Source organism: Cryptotermes secundus, unplaced genomic scaffold (genome assembly GCF_002891405.2).
Source record: "Cryptotermes secundus unplaced genomic scaffold, Csec_1.0 scaffold558, whole genome shotgun sequence".
Taxonomy (NCBI): Eukaryota; Metazoa; Arthropoda; class Insecta; order Blattodea; family Kalotermitidae; genus Cryptotermes; species Cryptotermes secundus.
The window spans coordinates 247,220-273,450 of NW_019737989.1; the positions used below are offsets into that span (position 1 = coordinate 247,220).

A 26,231-nucleotide genomic window follows, 5' to 3' on the forward strand; every position below is an offset into this window, starting at 1 on the left:
GTCTCAGTTCTCTCTTCGCGCACTCATTTTATAAAATATTATTCATGTTCCAAATGAAGACTTCAACAAAGACGTGCATATTCTTCGCAGTTGGCACTCTCCTGTCATGGTCCTCTAACTATCCTCATGTTAGGCACAAAGCCGCGATATGGGGCTTCCCAGACTCTTTCAAGTCCGTCGCCATGGTAACGCCGAAAGTTTATAGTATATTCAGGAGAGAACATGCAATGTGTGAATAGAAAGAAAGTAAATGATGCTATGAACCATGTCAGTCTCACCAGCATTATGATCCTTCATCATTATACGGTGTAATGAAATGTTATAATAAGATATTTATAATTTTTTTCCTTCGCACTACAGTCCCAGTCGGCCTAGGCCTACCTCCATGAACTTCTTCGTTCACTTCGGTTTTTCTAGATCTCACACATTCGGTAGGACTCCTTGGGCGGGTGATCAGCTCGTCGCAAGGCCTCTACCTGTACACAAACACAGAAAAACGCACACAAACATCCATGCCCTGAGTTGGATTCGAACCCACGATCCCGGCTTCCAAGCGAGCGAAGACAGTGCACGCCTTAGACCGCTCGGCTACCGTGACCGGCAAGATATTTATATAGTGGATGTCAATTCATATGGCCGTGGTATCTACATTAAGATTTGTTGAAAGAAGTGAATTTTCCAATGACGCTAGTAAAGTTCACATCATGGTCACATAGATGTAACAGTGACTATTTGGTGGATAGATACAAAACCTGGTAATTATTTACCAAACCTCATGGCGTCAAATTGAATAAAATCATATCTTAGCATTCACTGTTGTGAGATCCTCTTATCTGAAATAATGAAATCCTATTTCCTAGCAACATATTTTTCTTAACCAGAATGTAGTGTCAGGCGTGATATTAGTTTAATTGTTCTCTTTATAATGGAATTGAATCCCGATTCCTCGGGCGACCAGCCTGTAGCCTATGTTTCATACTAATTACAAAATCAAAGAATTCCTGCTGCGAAGCAACTTTAATTTCAACCTATTTAACTGATGATTAACAGTAGCCAAGATGAGATATGTTTATAAAAAAGAGTTCTCGAGGTGCTTTCGTGGGACGAGAGTATCATATTTGAAACAGTATGGATTTATAAAAATATTGTAATTGTATACTATCAAAATCTTCATAAATAATTCTATCTACATCTCGTCAATGTATGTTGTGTTAAAGGACAGACCTATCATGCAAGTGGCCACCACATCGTACGGTTTATGAAGGCGTAAAATATTTTGAAGGGTTTTTGTATAAATATTGGAAGTTTGTTAACAGAAGTGCATGCAACTGAAACGTTTGGCAGTCCGTATGGAACAGAGCTGGAGTGACTTTACAAAGGGGAAGTAAAGAGGTCTATACAGCGAAACTAGAACAAGCCCACAATTTGTAACGCTCGCAGTTCTCGTATCCCAGCTGAGATTTGGAATGCGTTCTCTGCTGTGAAGGATGATGTAACAAGATTAAAAATTTGAAGCAATTTCTAGCAGACTAAAAAGTTCCAATGGTTCACCTAGTTTATAACAGGCAATGGAAGCGATCAAAACTGGAAAATTGCACAAAGACTTCGTTTCTCTGATCTGTAAAAAAATATTTCCTTGAATTTTGACTTGGAGACTTACAAACTTAGTAATCAGCCACAAGGCTTTACTATTGTTTTAAGCAGACTTCATTAAGGATAAAAGAATCACAGATAATATTTCTGTAATTAAAATAATAAATAAATATTTCAGATTCAAAAGAGAATAGTAACGTTTATGTTTTCTAAATTTTGAAAATTCTTTTCACTCATTTGGTAGATAAATCTTGTGGTACAGAATGAGAAGCAATAAGTGGTAATATGATGAACTATATCAAAAGGAATTTAACGATGTCATTAAGATTTTTGTAAAATATATAAAGACGAGATGACAAATGTCGAAAAAAAAGAAGGAAATGTGAGGCAACGTTGTAGTTTAAGCACCAATTGGTTTAATGGAAAATCTGTAGGATACAGGATAATTCCAGGGGATCTAGAAATTTCACCCTTTCAGAATTATGGATTACAAAGAAAAGGAATCAAGTTTCGAATTATTTCAGACATTGTAATATGAAATATAATATAAATAAATTCCAAATATTAGTATTTAAGAAAAGAGGTACGGTATGACCAAACAACAGCCAGTCACGGTAGCCGAGCCGTTTAAGGCATGCACTGTCTTCGCTCGCTCGGAAGCCGAGATCGTGGGTTCGAATCCCACTCAGGGCATGGATGTTTGTGTGCGTTTTTCTGTGTTTGTCTACAGGTAGAGGCCTTGCGACGAGCTGATCACTCGCCCAAGGAGTCCTTCCGAATGTGTAAGATCTAGTAAACCGAAGTGAAACGGAGAGTTTCATGGAGGTAGGCCTAGGCCAAAATTGGGGCTGTAGCGCCACAGGGGGGAAAAAAAGACCAAACAACAGAAGTGGCAGACGAAGTGAATTATTTCGGAGTAAGAATGGGAAACAAGGGTAGATGGAACAGAGAGAGGAACAGGACAATCCTACGTATTTAAATAGCTGTCAATGAATGCTTAGAAACATTTGAAGATCCTGGAAATTGTGTGTGAGACGTTATGCGAAACTAGATTGATGCATGGTGTGGAGATATGGGGCTTAGATGGGGTATAGAAAGACAGGTATAGAATTTATGGGGAATTTTAAAAGAAAATATTAAATTTTTCCATATTTGCACAAATAGTATGGGTAAATTGGAGGTACGAAGACACAGTAGGAAAGTCAGTGGACTGTGCATGATAGTGCAGTACTGGTTACGCTTGTTACACGTGCATACACATGGAATAGTAAGAAACTGTTATGAATGGCTGATAAATAAGCTAATGGTGGAGACTAGGGAATAGAAATAAGAAGGAAAATTAGGCTAAGCCTCTGTTCTATCGAGTCAGTCAGTGATTACTGAGAATAATGTATGTAAAATAAGTGCAGAAAAATGCAACGACATAGAAGAATTCATTTTCGAATATAGGAATATATAAATATTTCCTTAATATATTATTGTGAAATTGCATAAGTGGAGTAAATTGAATTAAATCGATGAAAGTATAAGGAATGAGAGAAGTGGAATATCACGGCCGAAAGGAGGGATTTGGAAATGTATAGGGTTAAGAGAAGAAAATTCTATAACTGTCTTTCTATCCCCCATCTAAGCCCCATATCTCCACACCATGCATCAATCTAGTTTCGCATAACGTCTCACACACAAATTCCAGGATCTTCCCCTTACGTCAGATGTTTCTGAGGATTCATTGACAGCTATTTAAATACGTAGGATTGCCTCTTACTATTGTCCTGTTCCTCTGTCTGTTCCATCTCCCCTTGTTTCCCATTATCACTCCGAAAAAATTCACTTCGTCTGCCACTTCTGTTGTTTGGTCATACCGTACCTCTTTTCTTAAACACTAATATTTGGAATTTATTTAAATTATATTTCATATTACAATGTCTGAAATAATTTGAACTTGATTCATTTTCTTTGTAATCCATAATTTTGAAAGGGTGAAATTTCTAGATCACCTGAAATTATCCTGTATCCTACAGATTTTTCATGATAAATTTGTCTTCTACGTTCTGGGATGAGGTTCATAAACACTTAATGCCAAAATGTTCGGAAAAGAAAAAAATGGGGATAAGGACTTGTAAGCAGTAAATTGTTCAACATAAAAGAACAATTAAAATTCCAGAAAATATTAAATTACATAAACCTAACGGGATTTAAAACAAATAACAGAAAAATGTATTAAAATTATATGTAAATCTGAGAATAATTTGATAACCCTCATTCGAGATTAAGGAGCAACAGAAATATAAAACCATAATTGTGATAATTAAAAAGGGAGAAGATAGTATCAGCAGTAGCGGTGCCGACGACGGGAGTGACAACAATAAAGCGGGAGAGAATAACCAATGGAAGTAGACATCTGTAATGCAACGAAACAGAACTCAATACTCTTGGCGGAAGCGTCATATTGTTTCGACCGCTTGGCTTTGCTTACGTGTGCATTTATAATTGCAGCATGAGAATTAGCATAACAAGGAACGCTGCGTGTGTAACTGCCAGTCCGTGAACTGACAGGTCATTAGGCACTTTCTGTCAGGCTCGCATAATGGTAACATTAATACTTTTCAAAATATTACTCTCCTTTCTGCATTCATTTATGGACTCTTTTAACTACATGAAACATATACAGACTCACAGAATGTGTTTTAACTAGGTTTCTAATTACATGGTATTTGGTATTGTTTATTTTGCTGAGCTCAGCATGCAGTTAAATTGCGATGGTTTTTCCCCGCTATTATCCTTTTGTTACAATATTCGGTTTATCCTTATGTTCTTTTTTTGCAATTCGCATTTTCTATTTTACAAATATACCTTCGGGGAGTATGCATTCCGGCTCATCACAGACGTCCATGCTGTTTTAGTGTTATAATTATATTTGACTTCTGTATTGGTTTCTGTGCTTTCTGATTATATGCTTCATAACACGCAACTTCATTCCTTTTTTTTTGACCAATTCTGTAATCGCTATTGCGATGGTTTTAGTTTGAATATGCGTAACGAAGAATTCAATAGAATTTAATTAGCGCTACAATATTGGTGGTGTTAAAGTTTCACGTTCCTGATAGGATATTTGTTTAGATTACGGTGTTGTGTGATATCTAATTAATGTAGAACATCATACAGATCCAGCATTATTGAAACTCAGAAAACCGAGGACGCTAAGTGTCCGAGGGAACAAACTTCTGTAGTCTGCCTCACAAGCGTTTCATTAATATGGAACTATACTGAACAGAAAATGGCACTTGATAATTTTAACACTTTACGACCATAAATTTAACAGATGAATAATAACATATAGAGAATACATAGATAAATATTGTGTATGTAGTGTCTGAGGTTATCACAGCGGTGATTTTAAAGACTTCTGTCGCTACGTGTCGTTCGTTTTGTCCTAGAAGCTGAAACTCCAAATATAGTAAAATTTATACGGATTGGTAACAAGACACATGGGCAATGGAAGTATACCTTCACAGTTCTTTACATCGGCACTAGATGTAGATGATTGGCGAGCTTCACGCCCCGGCCTCATTGCTCCCGCGGAATGTGCCCACAATACCCGTTGTATAGGAGGCTGCGCGGACACCACAGCCGTCTGGACAATGTGCCGGGAATCGAACTAGGGCCATCCAGGCCGTCGCTATACACACTGAGCTATCCCGACTCCAACCACATGAATGCATAATCTTAAACATGAATATATTATTCGGAGGATTAATATAGTTCTTGGAACATAAAACAGAGGACGTTAGTTCTGGATATGACGATTCTGTCTTGTATTTCGGAGGGACCTTGTTCGAATCTCGGCCAAGTCACCAAATTTTCTGAGATTTTTCGCGATTTCTTCAGTTTCTTCAGGAAAATTCCGAGGCAGGACCCCAAATGAGACTATGGCACTCTCCTCTACATAAATTCATAAAATCATTTGACGAAGTATATTCTGAATCACGGGCAGCCTCGCTAAATAAATTACCATTAAATTAGTTTCTGAGTAAATTTATATTTAATTACTAAACTGTGTTTTGATTTCAGAGTGGAATAACCTGGATGGTGGACCTAGAGCGAGCAACTGGGTATGTATAGGCCACTGATACTGTTGTTAAGCCCACTTACACAGGCTTCCGTCTAATACATACAACAATAATTACTAACGCAACTGTGACTGATAGAACCTGATGGAAGACAAAAGAATACACCTCAGGATTTTTAATCTACAACGAATTTACTCTTCCCAAGAAGTAACTTAACCGGTCTGGAAGCGGTAGGGAACAGAGACATTTGTAATTACTATAGGATTCTGATGAAGGTGTATAACACACAGAGATATTGGGTTTTCGGACTTTATCCATCGTCCTGGTTTTTAAGATAACTAAGAAAAACACGACGTTTCGGAAACTGGATCTGTTTCCGTCCTCAGGTGAGGACGGAGGTGATTGAGGCTAGCTCTTTCTAAGTGACCCAACAGAATAGGTGTTTTCTCTCACCTGAGGACGGAAACAGATCCAGTTTCCGAAACATCGTGTTTTTTCTTAGTTATCTTAAAAATCAGGACGATGGATAAAGTCCGAAAACCCAGTATCTCTGAGAGACATTTGTGTCTGCCAGGATTGGAACCCAATAATCCGGCCTGTATCCTACTGCGTATAATGACTGTAGTATCCCGGTTCTTTGCAATTTTTATATTGTGACATGACTCCTTAAAGCCGGAATATTGCAGTCAGGAAAGATGGTCATTGTTAGGCAATGGCTCGGTAAACACATTCCCGTGCAACGAATACGAAAATATAAATCTAGTAACTTCCGTTTCTATGGAGAAGCACTGCAAACATGCCTTCTCAACAATATAGAGAGTGTATTTCCTGCTTGGTCCATGCAAAGTGGTTGTAAAGGACAATTCATTTGAGAAGAATTGAGTTGAGATTCGAGATGCCCGCCTGCCAGGTTAGGAGCTTAGGAGCAGAGGAATTGAACTGAGTCGAGTCTTCGGAAGTGGCAGTTGTAGAATAACGGTAAGATAGGAATTAGGCTATGAAAAGGCTTCATGTGCGACTTGATGTTACAGTGAGACTGTTAAAGCCCTTTGTCACGATAAGACTAGCGAAGATTGAGAACCGTACAGTCCATTCGCGGAGGCCAGAGAGTCCTCGTAAACAAATGCACGCAGTATCTCCTTCGCTCTTTGAATGAAATCATGCAGCGATCACGTGATGCGTGCCCCGTTGCGGGGGCGCCCAAAGTTCACTCCTCAGTCTAAATGCAGGTTAACTTGCGTCCGAATGCAGTGAGTACACTGAGTAACTGCGCGCTTTGTCCACTCCTTGCTGTCAGCTGTGGCGACGCGGGGCTTGCTTCGTTTACGCTAACTGTCTCGTCTCCGCGAATGGACTATAGTGCCTGCGTAACGGTGAACTGTAAGGTGTGTAGATCAGCGTTAGCGCTGTAACTGCCCATAGTTCCGAGTTGAGTGTATAAGGCACCAGTAAATCCAACTATCCAATCCAAAACCCGTCTTAAAAGTCACGCACATGAGCCTTATGCGTGACAGTATCTATAGATTTACATGTTTACCTTTTTTTCTATATAAACAGTTATAATTCCTTGTGAAATTCTATATTCAAAGTAGCCTTATGCGTTTATTTCAGACTATTCAGTCTATGTTTAGACTATGCAGGCCGGAAGGATTTGGGAGCAAACGGATGTGACCCAACAGAGGTACTGCCTCAGCATTTATTTGCTTTGAAATAGCGAGGAATATCTCAAAGAACCTGTCACTATAATCAGATATCTGTCCAGATTTTAATCAAACAGATGGCATACGTGTATCTGCTACTTCAGTTTGATTCATCACTGCTTTCCTAGACGTTCAGTTTCTTTCCCATGCTGTGTGGGTTTAAAATATCCAGGGAGTAACTCATGATATTATTTATAATAGTCAACATTAAATTATGAACCAGTACGAACTAGATTGATCTGTCTCAGCATAGAGACCAATGGAAGGCTCTTGTGAACACGGTAATGAACCTTCGGGTTCCATAAAATGCTGGGAAGTTCTTGAATAGCTTCACAGCCAGCGGCCTCTCAAGATGGCCTCAGATCCATGAAGTTAGTTATTTCTTCTTGAACAGGCGATGTTACATATCGCTGCAAATCATTGTGAACATTATGTTTAGATGTTTCAAATTATGCCTGGCTTTGTGAAGGTTATTATTTGCCAATAAATTAATTATAAGATTGATTAAGGTCTCTATTTGTTTATGAATGGATCTGTGAACTGTTGGATGAGATTTAACACGTCAATTTGCAGTGCAGCTTTACTGAGTTCAGTGGCCCCAATTCTCTAAAATACTGATGATTTCCCAATAGCAATAAAGCGTATTTTAAACGCTACCCACAAACTGATCTAAACGGTATGCATGCTGTTAAAAGCAACGCACGAGTTTTGCTTTGTAAAGGATTCTAATAGACGACTCTACATCCACGTGCATTGGGGTCATAATGGAGCTGATAAAGTGTTGGCCAGGAGTGAGATTACTGACGCACGGTTTTGTAATCGTATTTGTAACAAAACTGTAGTGTTCAGATATGGAAATGTACCGCCAAATTGTACGCAGTCGTGAAACGTTGTTGTAAAACATTTTAAATGAAGATAGCTGTCTTCCTCGATATGCCACCTTATAAACTGGTAGATATTTAGTGAAATTTCGAAAGAATGTTTTGCCTTCAACTTTAGGGTAGTATAGAAGGCGTATAATTCTTTAAACCTGAAGTGTAACAATATTACTCTTTCCTCAGGGTAAAAGCTCAGTATCGTTACACTTCAGGATAGGGAGTCGGGATAGCTCAGTCGGTATAGCAACTGGCTATGGGCTGGACGGCCGAGAGGTCAGAGTTTGAGTCCCGGAAGGATCGAGAATTTTCTTTTCCCCACGTCGTCCAGACCGGCTTGGTGTTCACTCAACCTCCTATACAATGGGTACCGGAGGCTTTCCTGGGAGTAAAGCGACCGGGGCGTGAACCTGACAACTCACCTCCAGCTAATGCCGAGGCCAAGAAAATTTTGATCTATATATCCACTCCGCAATACGGTTTCATTGCATAGTGCATAAGTGGTTAAGTACAGAGACAATTTTACCTCTACTTTTACGCTTCAGGATAAGAGCGATACTCTTACTCTTCTGGGACACGCGGTAGCGTAGCTGGTTGAAGCACTATGCTACAAGCTGGAAGATAGCGGGTTCGTTTCCCGATGAATTCACTGGATTTTTCAATTGACCTAATCCTTCCAGCTGCTCTATGGCCCTGGTTTCGACAAGGCCTCTAAGAGAAATGAGAACCAGAAATCTTCATGTGAGTAAAGCACGGCCGGCGCGTAAAGCTGACCTCACCGCCATCTGTGAGCCGATTCTATAGAGTGTGGGTGAGCCTCGACGTTTCACAACCCTATGGGCCTCCACAGCCTCTTACATGGTTAGCTTTACATTTTTTTTTACCTTGCACTTATTCTTCTACCTTGATGATAGAGGAAGAACGGCCCTTGAAAATATCGATAAGGACGTGCCAGACTACACGGCGTCAGATTGCAGAAGACAGTATTCTTCATAACAGCAGCGATAATCTCAAATTTAACAACATGTACATGCTTTTGCTCTCTCTGTTCATACTGGTGACGCCTCCTGCAAACAGAAATTCAGCAGATTTTGAAGGTTAGCAACGAATTATGTGACAAGAAAAAATAAATATGGGTCCGTAGTGTGACATGATGCCCAGCAATCGGAAAAATGAAGTCAGAATGGACGTGCATTTTAAGGCAACAACGAATATGCAAGCAAAAACTGAGTAACTTCCATTGCTATGCAACGGCACTGTAAATACGCTTTCCCAATAATAGAGAGGATATGTTTTCTATGCGGTCCTTGCAAAGTGGTTAAAAGGAAGAATTTCCAAGCTGGCAGGAGTAGTATTATAATGGAGTAGTGTTTCGAGACACCAGCCTACCAGGACATGAGCTTTGGAGCAGAGGAATTGCATTGAGTCGAGTCTTCGGAAGAGGCAGTTGCAGAATAATTGCAAGAAGGAAATTAGGCTGTCAGAAGAAGCTTTCATGTGTGATTTGAAGTGACAGTGAGACTGTTTTATATCTGTTGCCAGGTTACGACTGATGAAGACCGAGAAGCCTATTGTGTGCACAACGATGAACCTGTAAATTTTGTGTTGCTTGTAATCTCGAGTTGTGTGTGTATCAGTAAATCCAATCATCCAATGCAGAACCAATCTTGTAAGTCACGCACAAAACTCTATAAGTGATAATAATTTATTTAATGATCCTGCTGTAACTGCATATGTTATTGTGGCTCGATTGTACGAAAATGCGTGACTGAAAGAACATGGGAGAAGAAAGAGTAGCGAACTGTTCGCCTGGAAGGGAAGAGACAAAGTGGTTAGCTGAACCATGAACCAAAGCGAGTGCCTCAAACTTTAAGCTAGGAATCAACGTAAGAATTAATGTGAACTTGATAACAAATATTAACGAAAGTAGGACACTGAAAATATCATTTTCTCATTTGAACTGGAATCTAAAGAAACATAATCAGCAGATTTCTTCTTGTGAAGCCGTCAATTGTTCAGCTTGTTAATGAATTCTCCGCTTTATATCTAACCCGAAGTTCAGTTACTATACTCACAAGAGCCCACTGCCTGTCCCACGTTTGAACAAGGAACCAGTCCACATTCTCAAGTACTTCTTCTTTCTTTAAGGTCCATTTTATTACGGCGTATTACAAACGCATGTTTTCCAAGTGGCTTCCTCCTTTCAGCTTTTCCGATAACAGTTTTGAATGCACCAGTAGAGATTCATGTTATGGCACGTGCATTATAACAGGATAGCGTTGCCAAGCAACAGGGTTAAGTTACACGTACAGTGAAACTTCTTCAAGTAGCCGATCGGCTTTTCCGCCTACAAATATTCTTTTACAGGTATAAAAAGAGGTGAAAGTAAAGTTGTTCTTGGGCTTAATTAGCATTATGCCATGGAGTGTAGCGCCTCCATTCTCGACCTCGGAACTAGATGGAGTTGTCAGCTTTACTCCCCGGTCTCATTACCACCGGGGAAAGCGATCCCGATAGCCACTGGATAGGAGACTCTGTGGGCCCCAGGGACGGTCTGGACTTTGTGGAGAAGAGAAAAATTTTGCTCTTCCCAGGATTCGAATCACGACCTTCCAGCCCGTAGCCCGACTGAGCTATCCCGACCCAATCTTTTTTATATGGGGGGAATGGGTGAGAATTTGGGTAATATAGTACAGTAAACACTACACATATAATAAGTAATAACTGCATTGCACGATTTATTGCCCTTAATGTCACTTTACATGAATAAAACATGAAATAAATAACTTCTGCCAAGTATTTATAATTAAATAAAATAATTCATGGATATGTACATTTGTATTAGACACAGTGCAATATTGGTAGGTTGACTTGAAACACAGATCAAATGTCTTTAGAGTAAAGCAATCCTTGTAACAGGGCGTGAAGGCCCATAGGGTTTGAGACGTTGAGGCTTCCACATTTTCTCTAGAAAATCGGTTCACGATGGTGGTAAAGGTGTCAGCCTTAAACGCTAGAGTAATTTTTCTTTTTTACAACTGTGTTCTCAACTTTGACCGCCTCTGTGGTGTAGTGGTCATAGTTCCTGGCTACACATGCAGAGATCCTGGGTTCGATTCCCGGCACTACCAGCTTGTGAGGTGCAGTGGGTCTAGAACGGGGTCCACTCAGCCTCGTGACGATAATTGAGGAGCTACTTGAATGGCAAAGTAGCGGCTCTGGTCTAGAAAACGGAAATTAACGGCCGTGGGGATTCGTTGCGCTGACCACGCGACAGCCTCTATTCGCTAAATTTGGCACTAACTTCACCGACAAGCGGCGGTCGCTCGGTCGGTATAGTGCGCTTGAGGACTAAAGCCAAGGAGTTTGTTTGTTTGCTTGTTCTCAACTTTATCCCTCTAGTCGTTAAATAAAGTTATTAAATCATTGCTTAACTAATCGACTGAAGTATTTTTAGAGCGGTTTTATACAAAATGTGAAGTCAATACCCATTGCTTTCGTTAAGACATCCATCGTAACAATTTAAATGTAAACCCACAATTTGCGGCCGCGCCATAGCTCAAGCGGTTAGCCGCTTGCTTCCCACCGTGGCGGCCCGGGTTCGATCCCGGGTCTGGTAAAATGGGATTTGTGGTGGACAATGTGGCACTGGGGCAGGTTTCCTCCGAGTACTTCGGTTTCCCCTTCCGATCTTTATTCCATCAATTGCTCCACAATCACCCTGACCTATCATCTGGGGCTGGTACAATAGGCCAGAAGTGGCCGCAGTGTAAGGGACTTAGTCCCACCCCACTAGCATTAAAAAAACCCACAGCTTAATTCTGCCACATGATTCGACATTCCTGCAGTGTGTGACACCAGTTATGATATTCAGTGTCTCTGTTCTCATTATGCAGTCTCTGTTCTGTGTGTCACTTCTTTTGCTGCCTGTAGGTTGCTGAAACCATTGTCTGTTACTTTTAGGGAAGCTGTTATATACACTGGAGGAATATCAGACACAGCTGATGCTAGGTGCCACATATGTCTGTGCTTCTGCTGTCCTCCAGCCAAGCTATGCTGCTAGATTGCCGACTAGATATATAGAGAATGAAACGGAAATTGACTTCGTTTCCCATCCACTTCTCAACGTCTGGAGTTCTTGAAATGTAGAAGTGCTTTGAGATCTCAATATTTTCTACTACTCCAACTGAAATATCTTCTTGCAGAAATAACCACTGCATTCTTTTTAGATTACAGTGGCCACGAGGTCTAATGTATTAACTCTCTTCACCTGCTAAAACACTGAGTCTTTGATTCGAATCCAGCTCGAGGCATGAATGTTTGCCTTGTTCTGTGTTTGTTTTGTCATCTCTAGGCAGCTGGCTCGCGGCAGGCTGATCTCCCGCGCAAGGAGTCCTACCGACTGTCTATACGATTAATAAACCCTAAAACAAATACCAGGGATCATCATGAACTATAGTTCGCACATATTATTCTATATAGATACAGGCAGAAGGCATGCCCTTCATAATCATTGCTGAATATCAGCTAGTCATTTACTATATAATGTAAACTCTCATCTATATATATGTATTTGATATTTACACTGTTTAGACAACTTGTCTTAGTTTAAAAAAAATAGAAGTAGGTTTTTGCAATCTGTATGTCTGTGTGTCTGTGTGTCTGTGTAGCCACCTTATCAACTTCTGAATCACTGAAATAGTATTTTGAAACTTGGCATGTATATAATGGCAACTGAGCACGTCTCGATGGTATATTTCATAAATCCCTCTCAACAGTCTGCCTTTCAATATGTCTATTCCCCTATTGTTTTTAGGCGATAGCACGGTAAAAACATTACCGCGGCAACAAATACTCGCACAACAACAGAAGAACTGTTGGACGTGTCGTTTTCTATGAGGACCGTGCTGTGTGAAGGAAAGTAGGCGACTAGTTCTCCCCAAAACTTCTTGCCTAATATTCGACTATCTTTGCATCAGACATCTACAGAAGAATGACAAAATGGCTATTATCAGTACTTGTTTAGTAACTGCAACAAGATGGACAACCAGGTCTGCTTGGGGATCTGAGGTTCAACCCGCTGGTCAAGTCAAGAAGTGTGAGGGGGGCTGGTCATGCACCACACACAGGGTACAAGAGGGATTCATGCAAGGTTTCAGTAGGAAATTTTGAAGATTTTACTTAGAAGACCTAGAAGTAGATGGTAGTATAATATTAAAGAGGATCTTAGGGAAATAAGATAAGGCCGCGCCATAGCTCTAGCGGTTAGTCGCTGGCATCCCACAGCGGCGGCCCAGGTTCGATCCCGGGTTTGGTCAAGTGGGATTTGTGGTACACAAAGTGTTGCTGGGCCAGGTTTTCTCCGAGTACTTCGGTTTCCCCTGCCAATCTTACTTCCACCAATTGCTCCACAGTCACCCTCATCTATCATCTGGGGCTGGTACAATAGGCCAGAAGTGGCCGCAGTACAAGGGACTCAGTCCCAACCCACTAGCATTATTAAAGAAATAAGATGGAAATATGAACATGATTTATCTCGCTCAGGTTAGATGAAGATGTCGACTCTTGTGAAAACGATAATGAATCTTCGGTTTCCAAAATGGCGGGAAATTCTTGAGTTACTGAGCAATTGCTGGCTTCTCAATAAGGATTCATCTTCATGGATTTGGTTGGTAATGAAATAATCTGAGTTTGAAACCGAAGGATTATTTAACTGCAACTGGTCCCTAGCCTAAACGTCGTGAATTCACTTCGGGTAGCGTAATTGGTTGAGGCACTATACTACAAGCCGGAAGGTTTCGGGTTCGATTCCAAATGAGTCAATGTATTTTACAATTGACCTAATTCTACCAGCCTCACTATGGACCTAGGGCCGACTCAACCTCTAACAGAAATGATTACTAGGAATCTTCCTGGGGAGTAAAAGTGGCCGGCGCGTAAAGCTGACAACCTCATCGCCATCTGTAAACGGACTCTCTAGAAAATATGGGGATCTCGATGTCTCACAGCCCTATTGGCTTCCACGGGCTGTTCCGGGCTGTAGATTTACATTTTATCTTACCTCCAATAATATTTATTTGTGACGCACTTTGATATTATTCTTTCATCTGCTCTTGAGACAATGTTAAGCTACTGGAACTTTTGTCATAAATCCCACTCCGAAAAATATTCTTGGGCACATATATTTTTTTCTCCAAACGAATTTAATGTACACAGTTTAGCTGAATGCCAAAGGAAAGGCTGTCTGATATTAATTTTATGTTCAGATGCGCCAAAGTGTTTTCTCTTCGGACGTTTTAACCCTTCACCTTCAAACGTTTCTTTATCGTTTGTCTAAGCGTATTTGTGGCAAGTCTCTTCCTTTGAGGGTTTGCCGACTGAAACTGAGTTTGCATTTCTCATTTCACCCAACTTTTCTATACGTTCCGCCAATCTCATTCCCCTTATGTTAACAGTTTGATAATAAATGCTACAAAATAAAAATTATGAAGCCTCTGCCTCAACATTCATGACTTCCTTTCTCTAATAACTAAAATTCATATCCATTAATTCTTCTGCTGGTACAATAAACAGAAAATGAAAACAAATAAACTTTCCCCTGTGAATATCATACGTATAGAGCGTCGTGTTGTGTATCTTAAGAGGTGTGAAGATTTCGTCATCACAAATATAGTGTATATTTAATCCGTTACATGCATTTATTTATTTCACTGTATGTTTCGACATGTCGGTCACGGTAGCCGAGCGGTCTAAGGCATGTACTGTCTTCGCTCGCTTGGAAACTGGGATCGTGGGTTCGAACCGCACTCAGGGCATGGATGTTTAGTTTGTGTGTGTGCGTTTTTCTGTGTTTGTGTACAGGTAGAGGCCTTGCGATGAGCTGATCACCCACCCAGGGAGCCCTACCGAATGTGTAAGATCTAGAAAAACCGAAGTGAACGGAGAAGTTCATAGAGGTAGACCTAGGACCACTGGGACTGTAGTGCCAAGGAAAAAAATAATACATCGAGATAAGTAGCTATCAGGCTTGTTAAACATTCGTTGCCCACTTAACTGTTGTTAATGAACATTGACAAATAATTACAATTGCAATCTATGTGTTAATAAATATAAGGTTTCGGAACAGAACTATTTTGTTTTTGTAGCGTTTTCTTGGTTGGTCAAATGTTCTGAGTTAAAATTAAAAATTGATTTGTATCTAAAATCTTTGTTTTTAATTAAAATATAATATGCTCCTTGAAACGAATTCCTTCCCACATGAAAGTGAAAATACAGATTTCCAATATAGGATTTGCAACAGCAACAGTAAATTCGCCGTATGAATGTAATGGAATATGCAATGAACGTATTATATTTGTTCATTCTTGTAACTGAATTTTGGGCAATGAATCTTCTTTCCCTTTTACAATTATACATTATAATGTAGTTTAATGAGAATGAAAGCAGTATGTTAATTGTAGGATCCGAAGTTCTCACAACTGTGGCGATGAAGTATTATATTTTCGGATATATAACTCATCAGTATGTTAATTGTTTAAAGAACGCCATAGAGAGCTGCTTCCAACTTCTTTAAATAGTTTCTTGTAGCCCTTTGTTGGAACTTTGCCGCTTTTTCTAGTCGGGTGGGTCTAAGTCCCTTGTACTGCGGCCACTTCTGGCCTATTGTACCAGCCCCAGATGACAGTGAGGGTGATTGTGGATCATCTGGTGGAATGAAGATTGGCAGGGGAAACCAAAGTAATCGGAGAAAACCTGCCCCAGCGCCACTTTGTCCACCACAAATCCCACTTGACTAGACCCCGGGATCGAACCCGGGCGGCCGCGGTGGGAAACCAGCGACTAACCGCTTGAGCTATGACGCAGTCCTTTCTTGATCCTTTACACAATCGGTAGGACTCCTTGGACGGGGTATCAGCCCGCCGCAAGGCCGCTACCTACGCACAGAACAACACAGACACAGAATAAATGCACACACAGACATCCATGCCTTGAATGGGATTTGAACCCACGATCCCAGCGTTCGAGCGAGAAAAGATAGTTCATGCTGTAGACCGTGTAGCCACTGCGATCGGCAAATCGTTTCAAATAGACGTGTGTAATTATACCAGAAATCTCTTTCGTAACTTGAGAAATTCCGTTAGCGAGTTGTGGGCTCGCGCAAAGTAACCATATACATTTGTCTAATGCATGGTGAGAATCTCTTTACGATTATTACTGTTAATTCGCAGCCATCCAGATTAAGTGGTCTCTCTTAGAAACTTCATGTTATACACATTTAATTAAGATGGGTTTAGAACACATCTGAAGTCATCAGTTAGTTCCGTTGAGCCAATAAGTCCTTCCGTTTGCATTTAATATGACAAAAATGACATGATCAATTTCAATTCAACTCGGTATAGTAGATATGCCTTAAGCTGGTTCAGCCATTTTAATTTTGATTAAAATTTGATCATTTAAAGAGCATTTTACTTTATCTTTATTTACAGGCTTAACTTTTCAGTGCTTTGATAGAATTACACAAAATTTCATAGAACCTTATAGAACTTATATTCCACGTGGATTACTATGTATTAGCTTCATTATATGTAATTAATTTCAAGAGCCATTTTACGTAAGGTGTAATTGAATCTCTACGTGTATACCCCGCTTCTGAGTATTTTTATTATAAACAGTAATTGCGTTATTCCGGAGTGAACTTTATAAAGTGTATTAGCCTCTTGCTACCGGCATCCCTTCTCTAAGATACTTGTACTTGTTTCTCTGTAAAAGGAATTCAAAACTCTTGTACTCGTATATGGTGAACATCGAGGGAACTTCCGACCCTTAAACTGTTACAAAATACTTTCTTGTATAAGCACTTTACATCTTCGGTCTAGTTACATGTAAGTAAACAAGAAATTGTTTCTACGGCTATCATAATGCTTTGGTTCTGTAGGAAGAGAAATAAAAGTGAAAAATGCATGTAGATGAAATAATGTGATTATACTGGGGTCACAGGGGAAGTAGCTCCTAGCTGATTCATAGTTTCTGTTTCTTCTGCAGGGTTACTGGAGGGAGTTTCCCACTTGTGGTAGCCAATAATGCAGCACAGTTACGAACAGAAAACTTTCTGAAGAAAATCATATGAAAATAACCTTAAGAGACGTGATATATTGTCACTGAAAATTAAACGTTATCATTTTTGTGTCTGTGAGATATAAGTAAAAGTCAGAGAGAATACAGTTTGATTTTTGGGTTATGACATCACACAGTCAAGTAAGTCAAAATAATGGACGTACATACTTAATCAATCTTTAGGCAAAGACCTTCGCTGTTGTTATGATACTGTGTAGTACAGTAGGTAGTTATCAAAGTTTCGGAGAGACATACTGCCTCCATCTTCAGGGAAATTATATAACAATTAGAAGGTTAATATTTTCGTCATCTAAACCCTTTTGATGTTTAGAGGAATAATCCGCCACCATCTTCAGGATCGAAAGGATAAGCCACGGAAGAAACCAGCTTGAAGCAGGTAGCAAGATCCTCCAAAATGTCGGTTGGCTTTCACAGGACTACACGGCGTTATATCCAGGAAGAGAGAAATCTCCATAACCACTGGTGTGAGAACATAAAATCCTACATGAGTCATTTTAATTTAAAAATTCAACCGGCAAAAAACACTCTGAATATTTTTAATTGCATTTCCAAATACAACTTCAAGGAATGTGGGAGCAGTTAATAAATTTCCACTGCAGTTCCGAGTTATTTATTTGCTGATTCGATCACAGCTTTTCACCGTAATGATAAAATTCCTCATTCAAATCTTAGAATTCCCATTAAAGAATTCCATGAAAGTTCCACTTCTTGATAAGATGACAGTCGTTTAGCTCCTTAAGAAATATCCCCCCTAATGTTTAACCCAAACCTATATCACCATGTAACAAGAACCCACCATTGGACCCTATCCAGAACCATTAGATTTCAGCAATGTGTTCAATCCCTACTTCCGTAGAATTTATCGTAATACCTGTGCAACCTTTCCTATCTAAACTTAGATTTTCCAGCCGATGCCGTCCTTTCAGGTTTACTGTAAACAATTTTGTGTAAATCTTCATCTCCTCCCTTTACGTGCAACGTAATTGCCTATCCGATTTACCGTATTTACGCATGTATAGGCCGCACATTTTTTGCCAAAAATTCAAGAGGAAAACAGGGATGCGACTTATATTCGAAATATTCGAAATCACACTTCATTTAAAAAAATTATATTCATAATTATTAATACAGAGTGTTCTACTCCTGAAATAATATTCCAAGAAAATTATTTTTTCTATAATTTCTGTCTGAAAATTGTGCTGCGGCCTATACACGCACGCGGCCTATACATGCGTAAATACGGTACTTTCATGTTATGACCTTAATTATGACACTGGAAAATATGCAGATTATAAAGCTCATTCTTACGTAACTTTCCTCAGCCTTCTGTTACTTCCTCTCCTTCAGACACAAATTTCTCCTCTGCATTTTGTTCTCAAACACACTCCACTTACATTCTTCTCTTGGCGCGAGAATAGAGGATTAAGACTTTCATTAGTTAGAGGATTTTTCAAACCGTAAACTTCACCTGAGTGGCTGAGTGGCCAGTGTGGCTGCCGAAATAAGAATCAAGCCCACTTACGTCCACCACTCCTGAAAGTCAAAAGCGAAAATCTGTGACTACCAATCTCTGTTAAGCGAATTAAGTTTCTCGCTGAAATTACTATGAAGATTACTGTAGCCTGAAATCCGGCGCCGTGTAGTCTGGCACGTATTAGAAACGTTTCGCCTCCGTCTTAAATGCAGAAGGGTAATCCTAGAATCCAACTCTAAGTGACGCTGGGACTGCCTGTCAGTCAGTCTACACGTCTTGGGTCCGGCTGCTCTTGGGGCAGAGGATCAGATTTCGTTTCCAGTTGTTTTGACACTAGCAAAATTTGTCGTCGTGAGGCTGTCTTTCTGACGAGAGGACGGGTCTCCTTGTCTAGCCTGCAGCTGAATCGCTGTCAATAAATACGTAGGTAAGTCAATAAGTAAATTACAAATGAATATAGAACTTAAACAAATAAGAGTACTGATTTGAAAAATGCTTTTATTTCTCAATATATCTCTGTATATTAAGGCACTTGTCCCATCATTTCACAAGCCCCTGAAAACCAGCAGCATAAAATTCTTTGGCTTGCTGTCAGAACCAGGCGTGTTCACACGGCATGGCCTACCTCATAATGCATGATAGGTTAGGTTTTCACAGAGTCTGCACGATGGGTGCCGCGCATGCTGAACCCACTACATAAAATGCAAAGAATGGGTCTGGCATTACAGCATCTCAATCGCTACCACGATGAAGGACACGATATGCTAGCCCGAATTGTCACAGGTAATGAGTCTTGCTCAAAGCGACTTCCATTTATTCGGCTCTCTTAAACATCACCTTTCGGCTGAACATTTTCCCGACGATGGAGCTGTATAAAGGGAAGTCACCACCTGGTTCCTACAGCAGCCCAAAGAATTTTGTGCTGCTAGTTTTCAGGGGCTTGTGAAACGATGGGACAAGTGCCTCAATGTACAGGGAGATTATGTTGAGAAATAAAAGCATTTTTCAAAACAGTACTATTATTTGTTTAAGTTGCATATCCATTTGTAACTTACGTATTGACTTACACTTGTAATTTCATACATATTTCATTGAAGTCTACAAACACTTAAGTAATATATTGTCACGTGTATTAGTAACTATAGACTGGGTTAGGATTGGGTGATTGGATTTATTAATACCTTATACAGCCAACACAACCCTATGGAGTATTTACATAATTTAGAGCTCACATTTACACACTCACTAGGATTCTCAGCCTTCACTAGTCTCCTCCTGGTAACGGAATTAAAACAGTCTTCTTGTGACTAATTCTTCTAATCACACGTTATGTCTTCACAGCCTGGCTTCTAATTTTTCTTCAACTACTGACTTCCCGTGGCTGTCTCCTGCCGACAACTGATTCAATTCTCAATCTTGTACCTCTTGTTGTATTCCGTTGTATTCCCATTCTCTTGATTCTGGTCTTTCTTCAAACTGTCGCCATTACTCGTACATAGTGCGGCACGGACCAAGCAGCACAGAAAACACAGCTCCTCTATTGTTGTAGACACACGTTAACACGCAGTTACCTACCAAAAAGCCTCGGCGCGTAGCACATAGAAATTGCCTTTCATTCTTGTCGCGTATTGTTATAGTCTCCTGTTTATTGGCCCGATACCCAGTAACGGATGTTCTTCTATTGTTCAGATTGTAGCTTCGGGAATACATTTACCGTTTTCTTGCCTAGCAATGGTCATATGCTCACAATATGTATATAATCGTAGAGTGAATAAATGTCGTAAGGATACAGGGAGAGAGAGAGCTATGAGACAATGAGTAGGAGCTCGGAGCTATGAGAATGAGATGGCAATTCGTCTTTGCTGAAACAAATTAACAGTTAGTTTTGATTTGTCAAAAACTGTTAATTTGTGCCTAAAATTTTTAATTTTAATTCGCTTAATGGGGGTTGGATTCCAGCTGGGTCCACTTGGCACGGCGGCCACTGATTGGCTTATTGTACCTGCCCCTGGTGATTATGATGATGGAGAATTTGGTGGAATAAAAACTGTCAGGGGGAACCGAAGTACTCGGAGAAAACCCGCCCCAGTGCCACTTTGTCCACCACAAATCCCACTTGACCAGATCCGGGATCGAACGCGGGCCGCCGTGGTGGGAAGCCAGCGACTAACCACTTGAGCTATGGCGAGGTCCAAGTAGTAAAAACTCGGGATGGAATGTAGTGAAGGACTTGTGGCGCCTTACAGTCATTTTCGGGTCCCATAAATGTCTGGCAGTTCCTTGGCCAGCTGAACGATTATCAGCTTCTCATGGGTTCTGCCCGATCGAGTAACTTCACTTGAAAACGTGAAACATATTCCTGCCGCAAATCGAATTCGGAAACATCTGGACGGCACGAGTGTGAGCTCCGGTATCCAGTGGCACAGAGCTCTCCTCTTACTACTAAGAATATAGAATTCGGAAACTGCCAAAAGAGGGCCCTCCTCAACATGTGCGAGAATTCGGCCATCTGAGAGGAAGTCGAAGTAGAGTCTTGTCACCTAAAACTAGACCTATACATTTTCTATAATTTTTGTGGGTCGAATTCCTTCTCTGTTATATTAGAAGTTATAATCAATTTTGCACTCCACAAAAATATTCATCTTCTTTTTATTCAGATGTGCAGGATTGCCATGGCAAAAGCTCCAGTTAGCAAGAAGAAGAATCTTTTTACCAGCAAATTGGACTTAAATTTGAGGAAGAAACTAGTGAAATGCTACATTTGGAGCATAGCTCTGTATGGGGCTGAAACATGGACACTTAGGGCAGTAGATCAGAAACATCTGGAAAGTTTCGAAATGTGGTGTTGGAGAAGGATGGAGAAGATCAGTTGGACCGATTCCCGGCACTACCAGATTTTCTGAGAAGTATAGGGTCTGGAACGGGGTCCACTCAGCCTCATGAGAATAATTGAGGAGCTATTTTAAGGAAATGGCGGCTCCGGTCTAGAAAACCCGAGATTAACGGCCGTAGGGATTCGTTGTGCTGACCACGCGACACGCTCTATCCGCTTAAGTTGGCACTAACTTCGCCGACAACGGCGGTCCCTCGGTCGGTATAGTTCGCTTGCGGACTACAGGCCACGGAGTGTGTATGAGAATGGGCTCTTGTAAATCTATGTCTATGAACTATTTTTTCAGAGGGATGACATAAATTGACGAATTTTATTCAAATAATTCGATTTATTGCATCATAAAAGTTATAAACCTAATAGACGCGTGTTTCAAAATATTACATTAAGCACAGCTCTGTGCGCAGAATAATTCAAACCTGAAATGGGTCTGAAAGTTAATGTTATGGCTGAGAACTTTACGAGGCTGCAAGATTCTGGTAGTAAAACGCTGAGAGAAGGTATGAACAGTGTTGGATAATACAGACACATAACTTGGGTTATTCTCATGATAGAGAGGGCGTTCACCTAGTACCTGCAGGAATTTGAAATGGAGAATATTTGGACTGAAGATGGTTGAAATACGAGTAACACAAGGCTGTAGGAAACTGCATAATAAGAAGCTTCATAACTTGTAATCTTCGCCAAATATAATTAGAATGATGAAATCAATGAGGATGGAATGGGCAGGGCGTGTAGTACACAGTGGAGAAGACAAAGGCGTATAGGATTTTGGTGGGGAAGCCAGAATGAAAGAAACACCAGGAATACCTAAACGTAGGCGAGAGTTTAATATTTAAATGGATCTTAGACAAGCAGGATGTAGCGGTATGGGCTGGATTCTTCTGGCAAACAGTAGGGATCGTTGGCAGTCTCTTGCGGACACGAAAATGAACCTTCTGGTTCCGTAAAATTTTGGGAAATTCTTTAGTAACTGAGAGACTAGTAGGTTTTCAAGACGGACTCAGCTCCAGGGACTCCATTAATTCCAGAAAATGTGAGTTAAGAATTGGAGTGAGGCATGTCGGCCATTTAAACTTCTTATTCTTGCCTCATATTTGATGAAGGGACAACAAAATATAGCGGATGCTCCCCCAGTGTGAGGTTAGAACAATTATCACAGTACTTATAAATGTTACACATCGAGCCTGACTAAGTACGTGTTTAATTTTATAGCTGTCCTTGATAGCAATATATATGTATATACACCTATGGCATCTGCTATAGCAAGACCTACTGTAAAATGTCATATACCATATTTGATGGTTTAATATAGGAACTTTGCAGTAATTACATAAAGATTATATAATCCCACTAGGGGTGCATGTAGCTATGAAATATTATGAATCCGTGGTTGTGCATAACCAATCAGCCGTCTGAGGCAAGGAGAAATTAATCCATCATAAATTAGTTGGGGGACTGAAGTTATGCTCCTTCAGTACCTGGTTCAGAAAGCCTTCTCTAACAGGCTGTTGCCGAGATATGAACACACCCACATATGACTGCTTAATGGCATATTCTGTATTGATTTCTAACTAAATTCTCTTACTGCTTTGAGCTATGGGATTTGAAAGCAAATTTCATCACGCAAGCCTAGACGTCAGAACTTGTATCCAGCTTCGCTCACGCTAGGTGGAGTTTCCAAACAGTTCCGTCTCTTATAACAGGACTTACGTTAGAGAAGCACCTAAATGGGTAGCCCAAGACGTGATATAATCCTAACAGAACTGCATCTGATATTAAAAACAAACATTATTAATTTCTCATGTTATACACTCGTAAATTTACAAAGGTTTTTTATTTTAAATATGACTTTTGTGTTTTACATTGTCAACCATATTGAGTTTTTTAAAAATGGTATTTCGGAAAGTGGATCTGGCTCCATCAGGGTTTGTAAGGCAGTGATCGAGACCTTTCAGAGGGGCTTAAGTGAGTAAGGATATCTTCTCCTTAAACTTGATGACGTACACAGACTTTAGTTTCCGAAACGACGATGAACAAGGCCCAAATTTTGTAGGAGTGAAGTTTCTCGCAGCGGTGGTTACGGAGTCCTTTCTTCTGGGATGTAACACTGTAGTCTGCTGAAAGTCAACTGACGGTTCGGAGGAAAATGTCGCCTCCATCTTTAGGGTCAAAGAATGAATCAAACAAGGGACCAGAGTGGAACAGGTAGCAAGCAGAGATTTCCGACTATACGGAGTTATATCCCACAAGATATAAATATGCATTATTGATTAAGACAGTTATATCTTACAGTAGACAAATAAATTAACGAGTTTTTCATTAACGGTAATAATAGATTGTATTGACAGATGCGTCTAGAACAATTTTATGAGGAAATACTCGGCAATTCGTATTTTTGGGTCAGTACCTTCAAATAGAAACCTTAAACTCCGGTGTTTTTTCGAATAGTATCAGTTGAAATACTAACGTAGGCGGTAGATGGTGTTATGATGAATACGAAATGAACACAAATGAAATTTGAAGTCCTTGAGGATCGGAATTTCTGTCTCGGTCGTGTCCATCCTTTCCAGCGCTAAGTGGCGTTGTGTATACTTCATTTTCTTTTCGCAAGCGGTAGCGTAGTTGGTTGAGGCACTGTACTACAAGTCGGAAGGTAGCGGATTTGATTCCCGAAGAGGTTACTACATTTTTCATTTGACGTAATCCTTCCAACCGCACAAAGGCCCTGGGGTCGACTCAGCCTCTATCAGAAATGAATACCAGGAATCTTCCTGGGGGTAAAGGCTCGGCCGGCGCTAAGTCTGACAGCCTCACCGCCATCTGTGAGCCGAATGTCTAGAAAATATGGGAGCTTCGACTTCTCAAGGCCCTATTGGACTCCCTGGAATGTTACAGAAACAAAATTGCATTTATTATATTGCCACGACTTATGAGTGTGTGACGGGGTATGGATTTGGTATTGGATTTATTGACCATATGTATACAACACTCGGAACTACACTTTAGGGACCATTGATGCACACAAACTAGTGTCCTCAGTTTATTATAATCTCCACTAGCAGTATCCTGCCAACGGCGTCTACCGAGGGAGATTCTTCAGCTTCCGTGGTCATGCCGTTGCCAGCTGGTAAACATTTCACGCCTGAACTCTCAACTCTAGCTCTCGACTAACTGCTCACTTTCATATAACTGGCCAAATACATTGTATTCTAAAATCCTACTAACATGTACCGTAGCCATGGCTCTTTTATATGTTGATATATGCGTTCGTAGCTAGGCCGCATAACGTTGAATGGCAGGAAGATAGATGACTTAAGAATTAGAAAGAATTTGGAAGTAAGCGGTCATGACCTAATCGAGATAATATCCCGGCATTTTCCTGAAGGGACTGAGAAAATCACGGGAAATCTCAAGCTAGCCGGCGTTCAGGTAGAATCTCTGACCAATATCTCCCTAATACGAGAGTAAGACATTGTACTGTGACATGTTGCCGCTGGGGAGGGAGGGGGGTGTCCTCCATTGCGCACCATGTCACACTGCTCCCTCTTTAAGGCTGTTCGTCCCGAATAGCCTAACGGTGCATCCCCGTTCCTTTTTCTTTGAAGGCTGTTCTTGCAGCATCTTCTTTGTGTCCTGCTACTGTTTCTCTTCTCCCCGTTGCTCTGCTCTCCGACCGCTACAGTACTATTCCGAACCTTTCGATCTCCGGCTTCTAAAGGAACGCTCAAATAATTCGGTAATATTCTTGATGCGATTCTTATCCCAATTTACAGTAAGATTTTTTTTTGCATTTTAAACTTTAATTCATTAAATTAATTGTTATCCATTCATTTAAACCGGGAAACTGACAAAGAAAGCGAACATACTCTGGGGCGGGGGGAACGCGTACTGCTCCTCTGCACAACATTTCCACAAACCTTACCGATTTCGACAAATTACTAGCATAAAAATAACAGCCAATATGATGTCGTTATCGAGAGCCTTGTCGAAGACTCTGTTATCGTCCTGACATCTAGCGGATGTCCGTTCAATTTGTAAACGCACTACTAGACACCAGAAACTTGCCACGAGTTCGTGAAATTTACCGCGTTGGTGATGAAGGTATAAAACTAACGAGGTTACATGAAATTGGTAGCTTGTCAGACGTTATATACACTTGCCCCAATTTGCCTTAGATATTCTTAGTATCAAGAACTCTCCTTCAGCGGAATTACTGGTCTTGTTTAAGGAGACGGTCCAAAAGCATCCTTGAGGCTGCGCTAGTGATTTTGGTGACAAACAGAACATTCCTAGAGCAGTTCCCTCTGTGTGGGCTCTGGCCTTATAATTACATAAATCTGTATCATATGTGTCAGATCACAGGCGTTTCACGTCATACATAGAATATGGACTTTGTTAGAGGCAAGTGGAGATGCTTTCAGGCACTTTACTCCTGAGGTAACACGAGATATTGTGATGGGCTAAGAACTGCACGCTCCAAGAGCTTATGGG

General features: G+C 40.5%; 1 protein-coding gene across 1 annotated transcript in view; it reads left to right on the forward strand.

Annotated features, from left to right (window-relative positions):
• LOC111870640 (carboxypeptidase N subunit 2) overlaps positions 1-26,231 on the forward strand; it is a 364,124-nt gene that overhangs the window by 133,782 nt on the left and 204,111 nt on the right. The window contains exon 2 of the mRNA XM_023863101.2: positions 5,665-5,705. The gene's annotated coding sequence lies outside the window, so the exon portion shown is untranslated. The remainder of the gene's footprint in view (positions 1-5,664; positions 5,706-26,231) is intronic.